Source organism: Leptonychotes weddellii, chromosome 7 (assembly GCF_054177405.1).
Source record: "Leptonychotes weddellii isolate Sample4059 chromosome 7, ASM5417740v2, whole genome shotgun sequence".
In the NCBI taxonomy this organism is placed as follows: domain Eukaryota; kingdom Metazoa; phylum Chordata; class Mammalia; order Carnivora; family Phocidae; genus Leptonychotes; species Leptonychotes weddellii.
The window spans coordinates 16497857-16521971 of record NC_138375.1 but is presented as its reverse complement, the minus strand read 5'-3'; the positions used below and the strand labels follow the sequence as shown (position 1 = coordinate 16521971).

Sequence of the window (24115 nt, the reverse complement as noted above, 5' to 3'; positions counted from 1 at the left end):
TCATCACTTTTAAGTCAGTCTGATACCTTTGTGAGCCAGACTCTGACCACGGAAAAATAGAGAGACAGGAGTCAGCATAAGTTGCAGACATGCCAGCTCTGTTGGTTCCCATGTTAGCTACCTAATGTCCAGGTTGAGTCCTTACCCCTGCAGAAACTGATCCTACTAACAAATGCAGCTGAAACCAGCCGGCAGATGTCCTGGGGGTTCTATCTCCTTCTCTTCTTCTTCTTCATTATCATCAACCTGTTTTAGGACCAGATCAGCAGACCCATCCTCTTCAGTCTCCATGTATGATCTATTCTCATCTTCACTGAAGTGCCATCTGGAATCCTTATCTCCATCTGATGGGGACATACGATGCTGTTCAGCTTCCAAATCAATGGGGAGGCTGTCTGTGCCCACTTCAGTGCCTGTAGCATCTGTAGGGCCTGGTTCCTTCCTGGACCACTTGCCCTGTTATATCAGTCACGTGGCGTTTGCATTTTCTGCAGATTAATTTGCATGCCTGGTGAATTGTTCGGAAACGGCTACTGAGGTGGTCCAGCCTGCTAAATCTTTTCCCACAGGCTTGACATGGATAAGGCCTTTCTCCTGTGTGGCAACAAGGGTGGAGCTTGAGGTCTGCCTTCCGCTTGACCAGGAGTGTGCAGTATGCGCACGTGAACCGCATCCGGGGCAGATCATCTGGAAGGCTTCTGGATGTGACATCAGGTCCTAGACCATACGGATAGCTCACAGGAGTAGAGTCCATGTCAGCATCAATTTGTGCTTGTTCTTCAGATTGGGAAACGTGGCTGGAAGAATCTGATGTTCGTGCTTCTCATTTGCTTGACTTAAAATGAGCAGCTTCAGAAGACGGTGACAACCTCAAATGTTTGGAATTTTTAATGGAATCTTTCCTTTGTTCATGCTTAGTCAAAGGCTGTTGAGTATTCCTTTGGGAGGCTGGACGGTAATTATACTTACTCCAAGATTTCCCACTTATTATACCTGTTCCTTGATCTGAGCTTAGGTGAGAATGCGGAGAACTGCCTTCTTCTTGCCAGCCACAGCTGTAAAAGGAGGAACGTTCTATACCATTAGAATTGGCATCTTTATCGGAGAGACTGAAATAGCCATTTTTTTCTTTCTCACTAATGTCTAGTGAAGATTTAATAAAGGTCTTACATATGCTAAGGACATCAGTCATCTGAAGGAAGCTAGCGGCCTGACCTCACAGGGTTTACACTTTCTTTCCCCCAATACTGTTTATAAATCCCAGGGAAGGGCTCTTTAAAGACCAGCTTGTAGACGGTATACAGTTGTGAAGAGTTTGGGATACTTTAACAGTCCATGCTTGGGGGCATGCGAACACCTGTGGGACCATGGAGGAGTCACTTGTGTCTATTATCACACTTGTGTCGATTTTTCTAACAAAAATTATTAGAGCCCTATGTTGGATTTCCATAAAATAGTAGAAGAAAATACTAGAATCGTTTTGATTACTCATTATCTCTGTACCCAAATCTGCTCATTTGACAAGCATGTATTTAAGGAATTTGCTCATAATATTGCCTGTTTAGCTCTTCATTTTCCTCCTCCAAAGAGAAATTAAAAAGGAATAGCTTCATGCCTATGGAAATTAGAGGTAATGAGAAAAAAAAGAAAATAGAGAAAGCTTTACTTTTTTTTTTGCTGGGTTGGGAGTGCTGCTGGAAAAGATCATACCGTATTCTGATGTTTAAACAACCTAAGCAAAAAGAGTATATAGTTCTTTAATAAGTTATATTTCAAATATTTCAGTTTTATTCTTTCTATAATTTTTAATCTTCTACAAAATAATGATATTGGAAAAGGAATACTTAATTAGCTGTATTGAGTTGTTTAATTTTACTCTGGGGATTAAGTTTTCTCGTAATTATAGGATAATAGGTTATCTTATTTATTTTCTTCAATATATATGTAGACAGTCAAGCAAAAATGAAGCCCACAGAATATAAGTGATTGTTCATGACTAAACAGAATGTCTGTGGCAGAGACTAGGGTAGATCCCATGTGCCCTGCCTCCCAAAGTTAGGATCATCTCATCTATATTCTAAATACTTTCCGTTTCTTTATAGGTGAAGTTAACTAAATATAGCTTCTCTCAGTTTCTACTGAAATGTTTATGTTCTGAGTTCCAATCACCTTTAATTCTCAGAAAAAAAAAAACTTTATTTACAGCTATACTCATATAAAATTACTACCATATGGAAAATTCACATTCTACACTTCAAACCCATTTAGATAGTAAATGCTTCAGAGTTGTTTCCATATCTTTTCAAAATTGTGTCCCTCTGTCTTGGCTCAGTTCCTGGAAGATAATACACACTCAATAACGATGTTTTTGAATGAAATTTTTGAATTCAAAGTCAGTTCTATTCATTTTAGAATACGTTATGATACATATTTAGTTTCCAGAGGGTAGAATTATCTACTACATTTTCCTAAGAATTAAGATTTTTTTCTTTTCTGATGTTGTCCTCACTAAAAATTATAGAAGCAAATAGATTATATGAATTCTATGGCTTATGTGAAACACAACCTGAGATTAAATAGTCATAATATTGAGTTCAGTCTTTCTGCTCTCTCCTTGAAATAGTGAGCACAGTTAAATTACAATTCCAAATACCGAGATCAAATTTTTATGGAATTTATTCACTAAATTTATAGCTACAGTACCTGATAATCACATTGAATTGTATGATTGGCCCATTAAGAATAACTTTCCTTTTTTAAATCATAGACCATAGTTTAAATGACTGTGCTCTAAATAGAAAATGTGAGGTCAAAGAGAAATACTACCTTTAAAAATTGCAATATTCTAAAGCCCCAGGTATAAATTATTATTTTTATATAAAGCTTTGATATGAGGAAAATAATATTTTCTTTTTTTTTATTTATTTATTTGACAGAGAGAGACACAGCAAGAGAGGGAACACAAGCAGGGGGAGTGGGAGAGGGAGAAGCAGGCTCCCCACAGAGCAGGGAGCCCAATGTGGGACTCGATCCCAGGACCCTGGGATCATGACCTGAGCCGAAGGCAGTTGCTCAACCGACTGAGCCACCCAGGCGCCCGGAAAATAATATTTTCTTTAGCTATAGTAGATTGTCATTCCCCAGTCTCCAAAGAATATATTTTTAAAGAAATTGTAGGTATAATTTATTTTTAATGCTACTCATTGCAGGTGGCTGGGTATAATTAGTGTTATTAATTTTGGTTCACAGCTCCTTGCAAAACAGGATAGGTACATTAAAAATCCATAAATATATGTTTCATAGTGATTATGTGCTTCATATTGTATGTGATTATTATATTATAAAATGTTCCTTTTTTAAAAAATAAACTCTGATTTAAATGGGTGGCTGTTGGCATGATCTACTTTCCACTCAGTGGACCTAATGTTCTCTTGAGACGCCGCATCTTGATTTAATTTATTTGTTCCACGTTTAGTTGAAAATGTTGAGAACATTCTAGCAAGTTCAAAAAATACTGTTTTCATGTTGAATTGCCATTGTAAAGGAGTCAGATTAAATGGACTATTGATTAATAATCTAATGTTTATATCCAATTAAATGACATTCAAAGTTCAAGCTAATTTTAGTCTTTGATGCATTCTTAGACTTCAAGAAAACAGGGTATTCATTTTGCCTTTTTACCATGCAGTACCTTAGTATTCAAAAGGCTCTGTGTTTCTGTATAAATTATATTAAAGATAAATCAATTCCTAGACAAACTGGATTATTTTTTTTTAAGATTTTATTTATTTATTTGAGAGAGAGAGAATGAAAGAGAGCAAGCACATGAGAGGGGGGAGGGTCAGAGGGAGAAGCAGACTCCCCGCTGAGCAGGGAGCCTGATGCCGGACTCGATCCAGGGACTCCAGGATCATGACCTGAGCCGAAGGCCATAGCTTAACCAACTGAGCCACCCAGGCGCCCCGACAAAATGGATTATTTTAAAAGCCACAAACACTAGTTTACAAAATGAACTTATAAGTTTCCTATCCTCCTTCAATCTGGCTTTTTATTTCAATATAATATCCTAGTAACTTATCCATATTTACACATGTAGTTCAATCTTATACATTTTGACTGTTGGATAGTTCCATTGTATATATTGAGGTATTTAGCTATTCCCTTGCAGTTATTTCTAACTGCAAATGAAATTGTTACAAAGATCCTTATGCATACCTTTCTACACCTGTACAAGCATTTTTCTAGGATTTGTAGAAGTAGAATTTTGTATATATGGTATACACATTTTAAATGCATATATATTGAAATTATTCTCTAAATTCGGTATGGTAATTGACACACTCACTAGCATTCTTTAAGAGTTCCCATTGTTCTACGTCCTTGCTAGTATTTGGAAATTAGGTGGCTTTTTTGTTGAAGAATTATAGTTGAACTGCATCCTTTTGTGATTTTTACTTTCAATTTCCTGATTGTAATGAGAGTTAGCATTTTCTCAGAAGTTTATTGGCCATTTGGTTTCCCTTTCTTAAATCACCTTCTTATAGTCTTTGTCCATTTGTTTTCAACTTTACTGTCAATTGTTTCATTTTAAATTTGTAAGAATCCTTTATATATTCTGTTTAATAATCCTTTATTTTAATGTTTAAACTTTAGTTGATCTTATGAGAAATTTTTCTATGCTTTATGACATGTGTATCTTGAAAAAGAATTATACATACCCTAAGGACATAATGAGATATATTATCTTTGCTTCTAAAAGTTTTGAAACTTACTTTTATGCACATAGGTCTTTATTTAAGGGGTTTGTAATTGCAAAACAGATTTTAAAAAGTTATTACAGGTGGAATTGTCTTGTAAAATGTTTTAAAAATGAAAATCTGGGGATGCCTGGGTGGCTCAGTAGGTTAAGTGTCTGCCTTCAGCTCAGCTTGCGATATTGGGGTCCTGGGATCGAGCTGGGTCAGTTGGACTCCCTGCTCAATGGCAGCCTGCTCCTCCCTCTCCTTAACTCCTCCCCGTCACTGCTCCTGTTCTCTCTCACTATCTGTCTCTCTCTCAAATAAATAAATAAATAAAATCTTAAAAAAATGAAAATCTGTGGTGTGTGATGTGTTCACATCCTAGTGCATGCATCACCAGATTTTAAAATGATGGGGCACCTGGGTGGCTCAGTTGGTTAAGCGACTGCCTTCGGCTCAGGTCATGATCCTGGAGTCCCGGGATCGAGTCCCGCATCGGGCTCCCTGCTCGGCAAGGAGTCTGCTTCTCCCTCTGACCCTCCCCCCTCTCATGTGCGCTCTCTCTCTCTCATTCTCTCTCTCAAATAAATAAATAAAAAATCTTAAAAAAATTATTAAAATGATGAAACATGTCACTGGAATATTTAATATTTTCAACTAAAGTACATGCAATAACTAGCTATGTGTGTGTATGGTATGTTTTGGTGAGGATGAATCTATTGAATGTGCTGTGTTAAAATATAAGTTCTGTAAGATTTATGTGTCAGAAGACTCAAACTTCAAAACCAGTCCTCTTTGACCTATAAATTTAACCTCGTCTGACCATGTAGAAAGGAATTTATGCATACACACACCCAAAGTGAAAACCAAGCTATTTTCAAAAAGCTAAGTGTTTGAATGACAGCAAAAAAGTAGTCAATCTGACAGGTTTCCTGTACTGTAACTAGTAATAATGATCTACCCTAGAAAATACTGGTAATATTCACTAACTCATGTCAAATGGTCTTTCACAGTCTTCCATAATCCCATGGATTATGCAGGCCCCAAACAGTGAATCTCCATATTTAACCAGATGATTGACTCATTCCACTAGATCTGTAACAATGAAGACTTTCTTACATAATTAATTATTATGGTAGACTAGACATATCATTCTTCTCTATAATAATCATACCCACTGGGAATTATTACTTAAATTCTGTATTTAGTAGACATTTCAAATTTAACTCCTTAGTGTGTCATTAGTGTCATTCAGGTGCTTTGGTTTCTGAGGGTGTGCACTTTCTGTGTGGTCGTCCTTAAATAATGGTGAACGTGAAGCTGTCTAAGACTCACTGATTAGGTGAGCAGGTGAGCAGAGATGGACCTAGACTTGACCGTTGTTATTAATCATGAGAATAACAAAGTTGTTATTACTTCAAGTTTAATTGCCATGGATCTTATAATATTTTATTAATAGTGCTTTCTTTTATTTGGTTGAAGCAAAAAGACAAACAGAATTACCATAGTGTTAATTTTTATGGTATGCATACAAAATGTAAGTTAATCCCTCTTTCCAGGATTCATGCATTCAGTTGTCATATATTTTTAAAGTCCTTTAACCTGTACCAATTTCTTAGGCTTACTTTGTCTTTCATGATCTTGACATTTTGAAGCAAACAGGCAAGATATTTGGTAGAATTAACCACAATTAGAGTTTTCAAGATACTTCCTCATTGTTTCAGGTTAAGCATTTTAGGTAAAATATCATGGGAGTGATGTTGTACCCTTCTCGGGGCAACATATTAGGGGGAATGCGGTGACAGTTTATCCCATTAGTGGCAATCTTCACTTTGATCCTTCATTAAAGTGATTAAGGTAATGCGTGATTAATTTTTCCAATATGGAGTCAGTATTGTCCTTTATATTTAAAAATTAATTTATGGGGAGATTACTTGAGATTTTATAATATCATGTTCTTCATTATACCTTTATCCTATAGTTTCATTGTACATTTTAGCAATTCAGTCTACATCTATTAGGATTCTACTGTAAGGAAAAGCTTTTCTTATTTTCATATATTTTATTTCATATATATATGGAAGTTCTATATCTTAGTTATTGTCCACTCCCAAATACTGAATGTTCTTTGTGGTTCTTAAATAATATATTGTACAAGTAGAGTTTACTGAATTTTACTTGGTGAGTAAATGTAGCTAAAATTTAGAAATGAAATGAGCACTGAGTGATCAGAAACAAAGTAACAATATTTTATCTAAATTTGGAACATCTCATGCCATTCTTTTGGCATGATTAAATTAGGAGTATATGATAACCATTTTCTTTCACGTTATTTGACAAATTAATTATAATTCAAATAGAAAGATACAAAAGTGAATTGCGCTTCCCTTTGTATTTTGATACTGATAGCTTCTGATTGTGTTATTTGAACTAAAGGAAAATATGTCACATAAAAATATGTTATCTTGAAAAAAAATGTTATTTGAATAGCGATGCCTGGGAAGATGGCAGAGTAGGAGGATCCTAAACTCACTCTGTCTCACATTTACAACTAGATATCACTCACACTCTGTAAATAAACAGAGAATAATCCAAAGACTGGCAGAACAAACTCCACAACTAAACATAGAGAAGGAATCGCATCTGATTGATTAGGAAGGGCAGAAATGGTGGTCGGATCTGCATGTAGGAGGGAAAAGAGTTGCAGGCATGGAGAGGGGAAAGAAATCGTCCCTTGCACCACGGAGCCCACGCAGAGAAGACACATCCCCAAAACGACTGGCTTTGAAAACTAGAGGGGCTGAATTCCCTGAGTTTGTATAACTAGTGGGACTTAAAGCCTGGAGCTTTAAAAAGTCAGCTGACTCAGCAGTGGGCTAGCAGGGAGGGTCAGTGATAGCTGGGTCCCTGCTCTGAAAGAGATAGCAACCTTTGGAGAGGTAACACAGAAGGTACAGTTTGCACAGTGCATGGGGAAAACAGGAGAAAGATCTCTTTATACCGATTTTGGAGCATGTTGGGGGACTCTCCAGGAACAAAGAAGCTTTTCCTCCCTGCCCCCTGGCATATACAGAGTGCCTCCTGCAGGAGGAAACCCTGCACAGACACTTGCTCCTTAACCTCCCCAGAAGTACATCCCACCCAGGTATTCTCCTAAGGGCTTGCCCATTTCAAGCCTGCTGGCCTCAGCCCTGGGTTCAGAACACATTTTGTCAACCCTGCACATGTCCTGCTCAGCCACTTTACACAGACGCAATGTGTACCTGGTACCAAACAAAAGTTAAAAGAATTCATGACCACTAAACCAGCCCTAGGAGAAATGTTAAGGGGGACTCTGTGAGTGGAAAATGAAAACCATAAGTAAGAGTAAGGAAAATAGGAAGAACAAAAGAAAAAAAAAGTACACCTGTAAAAATCAGTCAAGAGAAGCACATAACAAAAGGACGTAAAATATAATACCAAATATCTGAAAGGTGGGGGGAGAACAGTAAAGAATGAGATCAAAGTTAAGCAACCATCAGCTTAATATAGACGGCTATATGCAGAAGATGTTATATGTAAACTGATGGGTAACCACAAATCAAAGAACAGTAATAGATATGTAAAAAACAAAAAAATAAGGAATCCAAGTATATCACTAAAGAAAACCAGCAAACCATGGAAGAAAGAAAGAGAAGAAAGGGTCAGAGAAAAACTACAAAAAACGGGTGCCTGGGTGGCTCAGTCGGTTAAGCGGCTGCCTTCAGCTCAGGTCATGATCCCAGTGTCCTGGGATCAAGTCCCTCATCAGGCTCCTTGCTCAGTGGGAAGCCTGCTTCTCCCTCTCCCTCTGGCTCCCTCTCCCTCTGCTTATACTCTCTCTCTCTGATAAATAAATAAAATCTTAAAAAAAAAAAAACCTACAAAAAACAACCACAAAACAAGTAGCAAAATGGTAATAAATACATACCTATCAATGATATACTTTGAATGTAAATGGATTAAATACTCCAATCAAGAGACATAGGGTGACAGAGTGGATTAAAAAACAAGACCAATCTATATGCTTCCTACAAGAGACTCATTTCAGACCTAAAGACATATGCAGATTGAAAGTAAGGGGATAGAGAAATATTTATCATGCAAATAGATGCCAAAAGAAAGCCAGAGTAGCAATACTTGTATCAGACAAACTAGACTTTAAAACAAAGTTTATAGAAAGGACAAAGAAGGACATGATATAATAACAAAGGAGATAATCCCAACAAGAAGATGTAACAGGTGTGAATATTTATGCACCCAATATGGGAACAACCAAATAGATAAAACAGTTAATAACAAACATAAAGAAGCTAATCAATAGTAATACAATAATAGTAGGGGACTTTAATACCCCGTTTACATCAACAGACAGTCTATCCAAATAAAAAATCAACAAGGAAATTGTGGCTTTGAATGATACACTGGACCAGATGGACTTAATAAGATGTATTTAGAATATTTCATCCTAAAACAGCAGAATACACGTTCTTTTCTTTTTTTTTTTAAGATTTTATTTATTTTTCAACAGAGAGAGACAGCAAGAGAGGGAACACAAGCAGGGGGAGTGGGAGAGGGAGAAGCAGGCTTCCCACTGAGCAGGGAGCCTGATGTGGGACTCGATCCCAGGACCCTGGGATCATGACCTGAGCTGAAGACAGACACTTAACAACTGAGCCACCCAGGCACCCAGAATACACATTCTTTTCAAGTGCACATGGAATATTCTTCAGAACAGATCACATATTAGGCCACAAAACATGTTTCAACAAATTCAGAAAGACTGAAGTCATACCATGCATCTTTGCTGACCACAACATTATGAAACTAAAAATCAACCATAAGAAAAAATCAGGAAAAAACACAAATACAAGGAAGTTAAATAACATGATCTAGATGATGAATGGGTCAACCAAGGAATCAAAAAAGAAAAAGTACATGGAAACAAAAATAAAAATGCAGTGCTCCAAAACCTTTGGATGCAGCAAAGTGGTTGTTAAGACGGAAGTTTGTAGCAATACAGACCTACCTCAGAAAACAAGAAAAAACTCAACCTAACCTTATACGTAGAGGAGCTAGAGAAAGAATAACACACAAAATCCAAAACAAGCAGAAGAAAGGAAATACTAAGTATTAGAGCAGAAATAAATGATACAGAAACTAAAAAACAAAACAAAACAAAACAGTAGAACAGATCAGGAAACCAAGAGCTGGTTCTTTGAAAAGATCAACAAAATTGCCATACAGCTAGCCAGACGCATGGAAAAAAAAAAATGCATATAAACAAAATCACAAATGAAAGAGGAGAAATAACACCACAGAAATACAGTTGTAAGAAAATATGAAAAACTATATGCCAACAAATTAGACAACCTAGTAAAACTGGATAAATTCCAATGAACATATAACCTACCTAAACAGAAGCAGGAATTCCGAAATAGAAAATTTGAACAGACCAGAAAGGAGGTTGATTCAGTAGTCAGAAAACTCCCATCAAAAGTCCAGAATCAGAGAGCTTCATCAGCAAATTTCTATCAAACATTTAAAGAGAAGTTGATAACCTATTTTTCTCAAACTATCCCAAACAATAGAAAGAGGAAAATTCCAAACTCATTCTATGAGGTCAGTATCACCCTAATACCAAAACCAGATAAAGACCTCAGTAAAAAAGAGAACTACAGGCCAATATCTCTGATGAACATAGTTGTAAACATTCACAGCAAAACACTAGCAAACTGAATCAAACAGTTCATTAAACAAAAACATTCACCACAATCAAATGGGATTTATTCCTGGGATGCAAGAGTGGTTCAGTATTTGCAAATCCATCAATGTGGTGCATCAGATCAATGAGAGAAAGGATAAAAAACAAATGATCATTTCAATAGATACAGAAAAAGCAGTCGACAAACTACAACATCAATTCATGATAAAAGTCCTCAACAAAGTAGGTTTAGAGGAAACATCCCTCAACATAACAAAGGCTGTCTATGAAAAACCCATAGTAAACATCATATTCAGTGGGAAAACCTGAGAGCTTTTCCCCTAAGATCAGGAACAAGGCAAGGATGTCCATTCTCACCATTTTTATTCAACATAGTACTGGAAATCCTAACTACAGTGATCAGACAATATCCAAATTGGTAAGGAAGAGGTAAATCTTCCACTATTTGCAGATGACATGATACTACATATAGAAAACTAAAGATTCCACCAAAAAGCTAGAACTGATGAATGAATTCAGTAAAGTTACAGGATACAAAATCAATGTACAGAAATATGGTACATTTCTATACATCAGAGTAATAAAGAATATACACTAATAATAAAGCAGCAGAAAGAGAAATTAAGAAAACAATCCTGTTTACAAAATAGTAAGATACCTAGGAATAAACCTAACCAAAGTGGTGAGTGACCGATACTCTGAAAACTATAAAACATTGCTGAAAGAAATTTAAGATGACATAAAGAAATGGAGAGACATCCCATGCTTATGGATTGGAAGAACAAATATTGTTAAAATATCTATACTACCCAAAGCAATCTACGGATTTAATGTGATCCCTATCCAAATCACAATAACATTTTTCACAGAAATAGAACAAAAAATCCTAAAATTTATATGGAACCACAGAAGAACCCAAATAGCCAAAGCAGTTTTGAAAAAGAAAAGCAAAGTTGGAGGTATCACAATTCTAGACTTCAAGGTATCATAAAACTGTAGCAATCAAAACAGTATGGCACTAGCACAAAAATAGACATAGAGATAAATAGAATAGAATAGAAAGCCCAGAAATAAACCCATAATTATATGGTCAACTAGTCTTTGACAAAGCAAGAAAGAATATCCAATGGGAAAAAGACAGTCTCTTCAGCAAATGGTGTTGGGAAACCTGGTCAGCCACATGCAAAAAATTGAAACCAGACGACTTTGTGACATCAAACACAAAAATAAACTCAAAATCGATTAAAGACATAAATGTAAGACCTAAAACCAAAAAATCCTAAAAGAGAGCATAGGCAGTAACTTCTTTGACATCGGCCAGAGCAACATTTTTCTAGATACGTCTCCTGAGGCAAGGAAAGAAAAGCAAAAATAAACTATCGGGACTTCATCAAGATAAAAAGCATCTGCACAGCAGAGGAAAAAACAAAACTAAAAGGCAACCTATAGAATGGGAGAAGATATTTACAAATGACATATCTAATGAAAGGTTAATATCTCAAATACTAAGAACTGATATAACTCAACACTCCCAAAATTTGACTAATCCATTTTTAAAAAGGTCAGTATACATGAACAGATATTTCTCCAAGGAAGACATAAAGATGCCCAACAAATATATGAAAAGATACTCAACATCATTCATCATCAAGGAAATACAAATCAAAACTACAATGAGATATCACCTCACACCTGTCAGAATGACTAAAATCAAAACCAAGAAACAATAAATATGGCAAGGATGTGGAGAAAAAGGAACCCTGGTGCACATTTGGTGGGAATGCAAACTGGTGCAGCCACTCTGGAAAACAGTATGGAGGTTCCTCAAAAAGTTAAAAATATAACTATCTTATGATCCAGTAATTGCACTACTGTGTATTACCCATTGAATACAAAAACACTAATTCAAAAGGATATATGCATCCCTATGTTTATTGAACATTATTTACAATAGCCAAATTATGGAAGCAGCCAAATGTCCATTGATAGATGAATTGATAAAGAAGATGTAGTGTGTATATATGTATGTGTGTGTATGTACATATGTGTGTATGTATACATATACACACACAATGGAATATTCATCCATAAAAAAAGAATGAAATCTTGGCATTTGTAATCACATGGATGGAGCTAGAGAATATAATGCTAAGCAAAATAAGTTAGTCCAAGAAAGACAAACACCATATGATTTCACTCATAGGTGGAATTTAAGGAACAAAACAAATGAGTGAAGGGAAAAAAGAGAGAGAGAGAGACAAACCAAGAAACAGACTGTTAACTGTAGAGAACAAAATCAAGGTTACCAGAGGAGATGTGGGTAGGAGGATAGGTGAAATAGGTGATGGGGATTAAGGAGTGCACTTGTCATAATGAGCACTGGGTGATGAATTATTGTATCACTCTATTGTACACCTGAAACTAATATAACACTGTGTGCTAACTAAACTGGAGTTAAAATGAAAAAATATGGTATCTCACTGACTTACATAAAGTATAAGGCATATTTTATCATTCTATAGATGAAGAAAGGTAAGATCTAGAGAAGTAGTTTTCAGACTTTTGTTCTTTTAATGAGACACGTTTAAGCCATAAGAATGTTCAAGTTTTCAACATACTTCAAAAACATTTTTAGATTATTAGGTTGTAACACAGACAAAAAGTAAGTTGTCAACTCTTGACTATAAAAAAGCACACACATACACAAACACAAAGTAAGTCTAAGTCTATTGGATCTATAGCAGTAAAATAAAATAACAATGTGAAGATTCTTATTAGTGCCTTGTAAGTATAGATACAAACAGATGTTTTTAATGTTCTATGTTTTTAGTGTTTGGGGATGTGTGCCTTAGTGGTTCAAGGAAGATATTTACATTCAGGGAAGTGGTTGCGAGTGAGTAAAGTTCATAACATAATAGTTTAGAAATGGTGTGTGGGAAAAGGTATGAATCTTGAAGCAAGTCATGATAACTAAACTGTTGTTTGAAAAGAAAATTGTTTGCTCAGAAGATAACTGATGTCCTAATAAAAGACTTGTTTGCTTAGATGGATAAACTCTTTGTCCAGATACATTTGTTTACAGGAATTTCCCGAAGTAAACAGTAAAATTATTAATTTACACCCTTATCTTCATGGAAAAGAATGATCTGGACAAAGTAATTATGCCAATTTGATACAAATGATCTCACTTCTCAGTCCTGATCATTAAGCTATGTGGATTCAAGTGGTCTCATCTCAATTTTCAAGGTTATAAATGATTCCCTTGATAAAAAGGTGATGATATAACATTCTGCCTCAATCAGGAAATGATATTGGAACGTAAATCATTGAGAGTGATGAATAACTCTAATTTTTATCATAAAATGAATTATTCACCAGTGTTATTTAAATGAAAAATGCTATTCTATCAAATTATTTATAAAAAACTTAGAATACAATGATGTAATACTCTTTTTTAAGAATCATTGCCTGAGATGCAAACTTAAATGCCAATAAATTTGCATGATGAAATTGAATTTCCTCTTTTCTAACACCAAAGGAAAGATCTGTTTTATAAGAATCTATTCCTATAATTATTATCACTCCTTCTACATATGAACCATGTACTTTAAAAAAAATGATTTCCTTTATGTACATATATCAAAATAATTTACGTTAAACACATATGAACACATACCTGGAGGTGTGCGCACTCACACACACACACACACACACACACACACACAGGAATTACTGTAGAGGCGCCTGGGTGTCTCAGTCGGTTAAGCGTTCAACTCTTGATTTTGGCTCAGGTCATGATCTCAGGGTTGTGAGATCCAGCCCTGCATCAGGCTTTGCTCTAGGTGTGGAGTCTGCCTAGGATTCTCTCTCTCTCCCTCTCCCTATGCCCCTCCCCCTTCCCATTCTAAAAAAAAAAAAAAAAAAAGTTCTTGAAGTATAGTAGGCTGGGTTTTGCGGTTCCATTACCAGTTTTTTGTTTTGATGAGGCGTTTGACAAATTCACTTCTCTGAGCGTACCTTTTTTTTTTCTTTTTCTTTTTTGTCTGTCTCGAAAATTAGGGCTTTGAGATTTATAATCTTTAAGATTCCTTTTCTACTGTCATCATTTTATAATGATGTGCTTGGGTGTATATATGTATGTGTGTTTTTTTGAAAAATTGTAAATTCTGAAATTCTGTAGAAGCTTAAGGTATAATTGTCATTAGGACACAGTAGGTCACAAGCAAGTTTTGTTTCTATTCTAACAACTTCATGAAATAAGAGTTGCTTTTTCAGATGAGCAAACTCTAAGTTTAGATAAATTGGTTTACACAGATTTCTTGAATCAAAGAGTAAAATATTTATTCATTGCCACACATGTCTAATGTCAGGTATAAGTAAATAGTAAAGTCTGTTCCGACTGGTAATGTCATAGGACATTTGGCATATAAGGTACAGAGAAGATATTATTGTTTATATTTATATCATGAACCTCTGGAGCATTTCTTAATGTCCAGATTGAAAGATGGATGAACCCAGAAAAATGGCATTTCCTTACATAGTCATAAATAGAGAAGCTTTTAGTTTTAGTTCAGTGAATCTTTTAAAATGTTTCCCAGGAAATCTAATTCAATTTGACAAATATATACATAGCACTTAATATTGTAGATAATAATTCAGTGTCCTAGTTGGCATGCCTTGGGATTCCTGTCCCTCATAAAACTATGCAAAGGTGCCATTTTTCCAGGGGAGTTTCAGTTCTTAACTGAAATAAGAAAAATGAGTTGCTTTCAATAATCTTTGTAAAGATTTAAGAATGACGTATGTGAAAAATCTTTTAAATATGAAATGCTGTGAATATAAAGCCTGGGATATAAATCAAGATGCAGAATACTTCTTCAGTCTTCATGAACAGGATGGCATCAACTTGATGCTCAGTTATCTTTGTCACCTGGAGCTTTTTGAGATGGAGACCTGTAAACAGAAGTGATATGTCTAGAATCTTTAAAATGTCACTAAGAAATGAGAGGAAATATCAAGGAGAATTATGACAACAAAGATTATATTTAAGGGATTACAGCATGTTGGAGCTCTGTGAAATATAAGAATGCTAGACAAATCACCTAAGCAACTGATATTTGCATGAAAGGAATTTTGAAAATTTAATTTCTCATGTGAAACAAAATTATTGTTAATCATCATAAAAAGTATTGATTGCCTCCCGTGTGTTCTGTGGGTCTAGATATTTGTTTTACACACATAGAAGGTTATGCTATAATTATATATCTTGTACATATTGAATTTCAATTACTGAAATGCGAGAGTTTCCACAGTACATATGTTTACATAATGAGGTCATTTTGAAAATAATCTTTTCCTTCTCTGCAAATAATACCAGAATATCTGACTTATTAATTTATTTATTCATTCATCTGTTTTTCAGTTACCTGCTATTTGTTCCTCATTGTTTTAGGCACTGAGAGTATTACAAAAGACTCCATTCCCTCGTGAATCTTATCATTCATGTAGATTCTAGACTTAAGAAACTGGGTTGGCTTATCAGCTATGATACTTCTGCATAATTGCATTTCTGCAAATGGTTTGTCCGCAGTCAATTTCCCAGTAGACCACTACAAAAATTATTGATCAAGCAAAACTAAGTTTACAGGCATGCCTCAGAGGTATTGCAGGTGCAATTCCATAGCCCCACAGTAAAGTGAATATTGTAATAAAGCAAGTCAAATAAAGGTTTTGGTTTCCTAGTGCATAAAAAGTTATGATTACACTATACTGTAGTCTATTAAATGCACATGGAATATCATTATGTCTAAAGAATATACAGACTTTGATTAAAAAAATACTTTATTGCTAAAAAATACTGTCATCTGAGCTTTCAGTGAGTCCTAATCTTACTGGTAGAGGGTCTTGTCTTGATGTTGATGGCTGCTGACTGATCAGCATGGTGGTTGTTGAAGGGTGGGGTGGCTGTGCCAACTTCTTAAAAGAGGACAATGAAGTTTGTTGCATCAGTTGACCTGTCCTTTTCACAGATTTTGCTGTAGCATATGATGCTGTTTGATGGCATTTTGTCCACAGTAGAACTTCTTTCAAAACTGGAGCTAATCCTCTCAAACCCTGCCACTGTTTTATCAACTAAATTTATGTAGTATTTTAAATCTGTTGCTGTCATTTCAATAATCTTCACAGCATCTTGACCAGAAGTAGATTCCATCTCAAAAAAATATTCCCTTTGCTCTTCTGCAAGAAGTAACTCCTCAGCCATTAAAGTTCTCTCTTGAGATTGCAGCAACTCAGTCCCATCCTCAGGCTCCACTTCTAGCTCTCCTGCTATTTCTATCCTACCTGCACTTACTTCCACTGAAGTCTTGCACCCCTCAAAGTCAACCATGAGGATTGGAATCCACTTCTTTCAACTCCTAGTAAGTCTGATATTTTGACCTCTTTTCCATGAAGCATGAATATTCTTAATGCCATCTAGAATGGTGAATACTTCCCAAAAGTTATTCAGTTTACTTTGCCCAAATCCATCAGAGGAACTTCTGTGACACCTTATGTGATGTATTTCTTAAATAACAATACTTGAAATTCAGAATTACTCCTTGATCCATGGCTGCAGAATGGAGGCTGTGTTGGCTGGCATGAAAACAACATTAATCTCATTGTACATCTTCATCAGAGCTCTTGGGTAGCCAGGTGCATTGTCAATGAGCAGTAATACAAGATTTTATTTATTTATTTTAGAGTGAGAGCACAAGCAGGAGGGGCAGAGGCAGAGAGAGAGAGAGAATCTCAAGCAGACTTCACGCTGAGCATAGAGTCTGACACAGGGTTCCATCTCACCACCCTGAGATCACGACCTGTGCTGAAACCAGGAGTCAGATGCTCAACCGAGTGTTCCACCCAGGCACTCCAATGAGCAGGAATATTTTGAGAGGAGCAGTAGATCTCAACTGTGAGCTCAGCATATTGAGTAAACCTGATGCACGATTGCCACAAACCTTCAATTTGTAAAAAATGAAGTATATGGAAAGAGCAGTAAAGTGAAGCACAATAAAATGATATATGCTTATATTTAATTTGCTGCTATAAGACATGGGATGTTAAGTTTTTGTGTCATTTTGGCCAGGCCGCAGTGCCTAGGTGTATTATGTTGAGTTATGGATGTTGTTGGAAAGGTATTTTCAATGTGATTACATTTGAATCAGTAGACTTTGAGTAAGCAGATTAAGCTCCATAATGGGGGTGGGCCTCATCCAAATAGTTAAAGATCTTAAGAAAAAGATTGTTTTCCTCTGAGGAAGGGGGAATTCTGCCAGCAGAATGCCTCTGGACTTGAACTGCAACCTCACTTCTTCTCTGGGTTTCTAGCCTGGCGGCCCATCCTGTGGACTTTAAGATTTGGCAGCCTCCCCACTCACATGAGACAATTTCTTAAAATAAATCTCTCTCTATATATATAAATATACATCCTATTGATTTTGTTTCTCTAGAGATCCTGACTGGTACACGTGATAACACCATCTTGACAGAGTTTTAAGAGCATCTTCAGAAAGGGGAAGTCAGGGATGGATACATATAGCATTTCATTAGAAATGATTTCTTAATCTGAATAATTTTAAACAAGTGTTGCAATTCAAGGAACTAGTTTGGAATGGGCAGAGTTTATGGCACAATAACTCTGGATCAGTGGGTATAGATGAGACAAGTATCGATAGGCAACCTGCTAGTCCTGATACGTACATTATTTTAGTTGGCTCGAAGTGTTCAAGGAGTAAATATCTCCTAGAATAGGCAGGAAAGTTATTTTGCCTAATCTCAGGGTTTTTCATTGTTGTTTTTGCACAAAAATGGGAAGAAAAAGTTTTTCCAGAATTGTTTAGAACTAGGTTGGGAGAGTATGTCATTTCAGTTCTAAAATAAGAGGTTGGAGATAAAAGAAGTAGAAGAGCACATGGCTTTGGAAGAAAGAATCTATGGTGGCCTCTTAGAAATCAATCCAAGTATCTCTGATACTGCAAAGCAATCCTATCAGTGAATTACATGCTGGGTCACAAGTCAGAATTCCAGGTTGCCAGTTCTGATTCCATTTCATCCTAACTGTAGGATTTAGTAAGTCTTTTGACATCTCTTGAGTCTGAGTTTACTCACCTTCCTTATGGTATCCTGGCCAAGATCTTACTCAATTTTAAAATCCTATTATTTCCATGTTGTTGCAAATGGCAAGATTTCATTTTTTTTTTTTTATTGCTGAGTAAGTATTCTCTTGTATATATACATCTTCTTTGTTCATCTGTCGTTGGACATCTGGGCTCTTTCCATAGTTCAGCTATTGTGGACATTGCTGCTATAAACATTGGGGTGCAGGTGCCCCTTCGGATCCCTACATTTGTATCTTTGGGGTAAATACCCAGTAGTGCAATTGCTGGGTTGTAGGGTGTTATGCTAAGCGAAATAAGTCAATCAGAGAAAGACAATTATCATATGATCTCACTGATTTGTAGAATTTTTTTTTTTAAAGATTTTATTTATTTATATGACAGAGAGACACAGCGAGAGAGGGAACACAAGCAGGGAGAGCAGGAGAGGGAGAAGCAGGCTTCCCGCTGAGCAGGGAGCCCGATGCGGGGCTCGATCCCAGGACCCTGGGACCATGACCTGAGCCGAAGGCAGATGCGTAACGACTGAGCCACCCAGGCACCCCCAAATTTAAGTAACAAAACAGAGGATCATTGGGGAAGATAGGGGAAAAAAAAATCAGAGGGAGACAAACCATAAGAGACTCTTAAGCATAGGAAACAAACTGAGGGTTGCTGGAGGAGAGTTGGGTGGGGGGATGGGGTAGCTGGGTGATGGACATTAAGGAGGGCACAGTGTTGTAATGAGCACTGGGTATTATATAAGACTGATGAATCACTGATCTCTACCTCTGAAACCAATAATATATGTTAATTGAATTTAAATAAAAATAAATAAATCAAAAATAAAATCCTGTTATTTCCTTAATGGATATTAAAAATACAGAATACATAAGTATTAGACTCCTCAAAGGATGTCTGATGGAATGATGATGGAAATGAAAATTTGGGACAAACTAGATTATAATAGATTTCTCAGTAAGTAGTGACTGAAGCATTGAGTATAGAGATGATTATTTGAAGCTACCTTTATCATAGTCATTTAGTATATAATTGTGTTGCCCTTCCATTGACCACTATAAGTAAATAAGTCAGGAAATAAATATCAGGCTCTTGTGACTATGAAATTCAGTCATTGAATGGATGAGCAAATCTTTGCAATTGGAAAAGGTGATGTCAAATTCTATTGTATTGTTAAAACAAAAAAAAAAAGTTTACTCTGCTTGGTTAATACTACTTAATTCTACCTAATAAGGGAATTATTATTTTTGTAGGAAAATAGGAAGATACCAGGTTCTAGCAAAAAACAAAAACAACTATATATTAAACGATGTTAGAGAACTTAATGGAATGTTTCATGTTTACTTTTATAATTCACAACTTTCTGTTTTTTCATTTAGGAATAATTTTTGTTTTATTGATTTTCTGTGTGGTGGGATGCAGGGGTCCATGCACACTATTGCGGCTACTCATAGGGACTGTGGGCGATCTTATTTAAAGATATTTTGTCAGAACATCTGAGATACTTGCCAGAACAGTTTGGAGTGTTTTAGAAACAATCTTCTTTATTTTGGTTACATGCTAGGTAAATAAAAGTCTATAATGTATGTTATAAATCACGTGCTTATTTAGTAAAATTAACGTTGCACTGCACGGCATGCCCTTCACCTTTGCAGTTCGATGGCACTTGGATGACGAGGTGTTCCTGGAACAGGTATCAGCTGCTGCCTGTGCTATCAGTCTCCGACAGTGGTTCTGTTAATTATTTTGCCAGAGTGTCTGAGGCAGATAGCAATCTCTCCAAAAGAGCAGACAGATTTAAAGAGGCAGAATTAATTAAAATTGATTCACACATTCTGTCACGTATAGGTCTGCTGGGAGCCTTTCTTTCTTATATCCCTCCCCGTTCTGTGATGTTGTGCAACACGTTACAGGTGGGAATCCCTACCATGGGATACTAATTATGGAGCTTGAATGGGATTAGCCACAGTGACTGGCACCGTAATGCATGAAAGGATTTTAAAATTTACTTCATTTAAGGGATTTCATGAGGGACCAATTCTTTCTTCTAACTTTTATAAGTGGTTATTGAGAAGCTGACAAACCTGAAACCCCAAGGTCACTAAGGATTATTGGAAAACTTACAAATGAATTACACGTTTTAGTAGTTAATTGTTCAAAATCATATGCTTTAAAAAGAATGAAGTACTGGAAAGAAAGATAATGGAAGTGGATCAGTGTATATTATTATTTTTAATGAAGGAATGGGTATTATAGAATTTATACCTGAACATAGGAAAATAGCTAATAAGAAAATAACTTAATAGTCACATAAATTTTTTATACTATATGTAACTAACCATTACCAATTTATATCAAAAAATGTTATACATTTTTTGGCAATATTACCCTGACACAAAACAATCTAATCCTGAACACCATGGGTTATGTGTTCTTCACTAAGGAAATAGTTGATATAAATTCTAAGCTGCTGTAACAACAGCAACAAAAAAACCAAAACAGTTAAGCAAGATGAATACTTTCTGACATGTCTCCAGTTTGAAGATATCAACAGTGTAAATATAATCTTTGGTATAGCAGTTCAGAAGAGTATGTTGCAGGGCTGATGGTATGCCATCTTCAGGGCAGCTGTTATCTACGAGCCCAGATCCTACCTTCACATCTGCAGGGAGGAGAAAATTTACATGTGGGAATATTACTTCCAGGAAGGCAGGCGGCATGCTTTCTTCCTTTTAAGAGCTGGACCCTAACCTTGTATATATCACCTTTGTTCATATACCATTCACCAGCCATTAGCCATGTGCTGCTGCCCAGCTAAATGCCCATTTTAATGGAGGAAGCAGAGGATGGATATCAGAGAACAGATAGGATCCGTAGGAAATGAAAAAAATAAAAAATGAAAGGAACAATTAAAATCAACAAGTTGAAAGACTTCGTAATGGCCTGAGTTTTCTTTATATTTCTCATGATTTCACATTTTATATATTAAGTATCCTCATAAGAGTTAAAATTTAATATGGACTATAAATCATGATTTGGATAACAAAATAAGTCCTGTGAAATATTTTTACATATTACAAGATGTTGAAAATAATATTTTAGATAATATATAAAATAAGTATAGGAAGACATAAGGAATGGAATAGAGAATTAACTTAATTATTATATTTATCTTTTCAAATATTCTTTATTCCAAAAGTTGACTTCAATGTGTCATTCCTTATAATCGAATGAAGGTTTCTAAAGAGAATGTATGCCTCCCTGAATGTTACAAGTATAATGTGTAACAGCGTTATTACTATACACATAATAGTGTTTTAATCACTATTTGCTATTGTAACATGTGCTTATTCTTTTAAGAAACATGTCTAAACCGCTGAACATGTGTGAAAATACTGTTAGGAGCTTTGAGTAGTACACAAGGAAGTAAGACAGTCAGGACCCATTACTTCAGGGTACTTAAAAATCTGTCATTTTAAATTAAGGGATTTTTCAGGGGTGCCTGGGTGGCTCAGATGGTTAAGCATCTGCCTTCGGCTCAGGTCATGATCCCAGAGTCCTGGGATCGAGCCTCACATCGAGCTCCTGGTCAGCGAGGAGCCTGCTTCTCCCTCTCCCTCTGCCTCTCTCCCTGCTCATGCTTTCTCTCTCTCTCTCTGTATCTCTGTGTCTCAAATGAATAAATAAAATCTTTAAAAAAAAATTAAGGGATTTTTCAGATCAGCATCAAGTTTTTTTAAGGAAGTATTAGTGGAATTATTTAGTTCAAGAATTACAATTCTAATGGAAACAAAGATGTACTATTACCTCATAGATAAAACTTGTATCCTTTCTTGCAGTTCTAAGTTGCTTATCCAAAGATGTAGCGTAACAATTTAGAGCAAATTAAATGAGTGTTATCCTCTTTGATAATGTTTGTAGGCTACATGTGAACAAGTATATACCCCCAAAATGAAAGTAAAAAAACAAAACAAAACAATACCTTAGAAATATAATCTTACTGAATTTCCTATACATATGGATAATCACAGTTTAAAAATATAAACCTTGGGCGCCTGGGTGGCTCAGTTGGTTAAGCGACTGCCTTCGGCTCAGGTCATGATCCTGGAGTTCCAGGATCGAGTCCCGCATCGGGCTCCCTGCTCGGCAGGGAGTCTGCTTCTCCCTCTGACCCTCCTCCCTCTCATGCTCTCTGTCTCTCATTCTCTCTCAAATAAATAAATAAAATCTTTAAAAAAAAAATAAAAAATAAATAAAAATATAAACCTTGAGGGGGCTCATGGCTGGCTCAGTCAGTTAAGCATCAGCCTTCGGCTCAGGTCATGAGGTCCTGGGATCGAGTTCTGCATCGGACTCCCTGCTCAGCAGGGAGCATGCTTCTCCCTCTGCTTGCTGCTCCCCCTGCTTGTGCTCTCTCTCTCTCTCTGACAAATAAATAAGTAAATAAGTAAAATCTTTAAACTACATATATAAACCTTGAGAGTATCCTATGTTTGATACAAAAGGGGAACAATGTCAACAATGCTCTGAATTAAAAAAAAAAAATTCTAACAAAAGTGGTTTATTGCATAAATTAATATATATTGGCTTTATTTTTTAAATTTTATTTTAATTGGATTTAATATAATATATTTGGAATAAAAAGGATTGAATTATATTGGGATTTTTTTTTTTTTAAGATAGCCATGATTCAGAGGATGGTAAAATTTGCATTTATACCTCCTTGCAAATTGGGGCACTGTACTGAAAAACAGATGTGGAGTAAGTGTTTGTTAGCTTTTCTTCAAAGTAGTATTGTTTGGGGAAATTTATATTTCCATATGTACCCCTGACTTGGTTTATTTCTGGAGCAAAGAAAATTGATAGCTCTCTCTTGAAAGTAACCTGATGTAGAGACAGGAAAATAAGAACAGATTAGTTGCTCTTTAGTATGGCACTTTTGGGGTAAAATGTAGAGTTTTGCAGTGGCATCAATTCTAGCTACAGAAATACATGATTTGTAGCTATAGGAATCTATCATTTGTTGCTGTAGGAATTTATGATGGCCGATTTTTCAAATTTCACTCATTATTTTCATTTATACCACTTTTAATCATATAAAAACATATTCCTTGATTTATAACTGGTTAATAAATTGAAACCACCTAGAAGTAATAATTGCTTATTTTTCACAAGTCTTCTATTCCATAGCACACATGTATATCAAGTCACATTGGTTTAATAAAGTTAGATATTAGCATTGAGAAGAGGAGGACAGTGCCTTTGTGATTTTGGTCTTCTGAGCAAATAATGCCAGGATGACTGATGTAGTTTGAAGCTGTCAGACTTGGGGGCAGAGAGGGAGAAGCAGTGTTTAGTAACACTGTGGAATTCATTTTACTTTTTGCCTCCCACCTTCTTTCCACCCCACACTCAATAACTTGAGAATATGACTTCCCCGATGCAAACTGGATCAAGAACAAAGAATGCCCAACATT

The 24115-nt window shown here is 35.8% G+C and overlaps 1 protein-coding gene and 1 pseudogene across 1 annotated transcript in view; one reads left to right on the top strand and one right to left on the bottom strand.

The window, feature by feature from the left end:
* The window catches only part of CDH12 (cadherin 12), an 875493-nt gene that overhangs the window by 77765 nt on the left and 773613 nt on the right, over window positions 1–24115 (top strand). The gene's annotated exons all lie outside the window — the stretch shown is intronic.
* On the bottom strand, window positions 166–16870 carry LOC102731909 (zinc finger and BTB domain-containing protein 8A pseudogene; annotated as a pseudogene).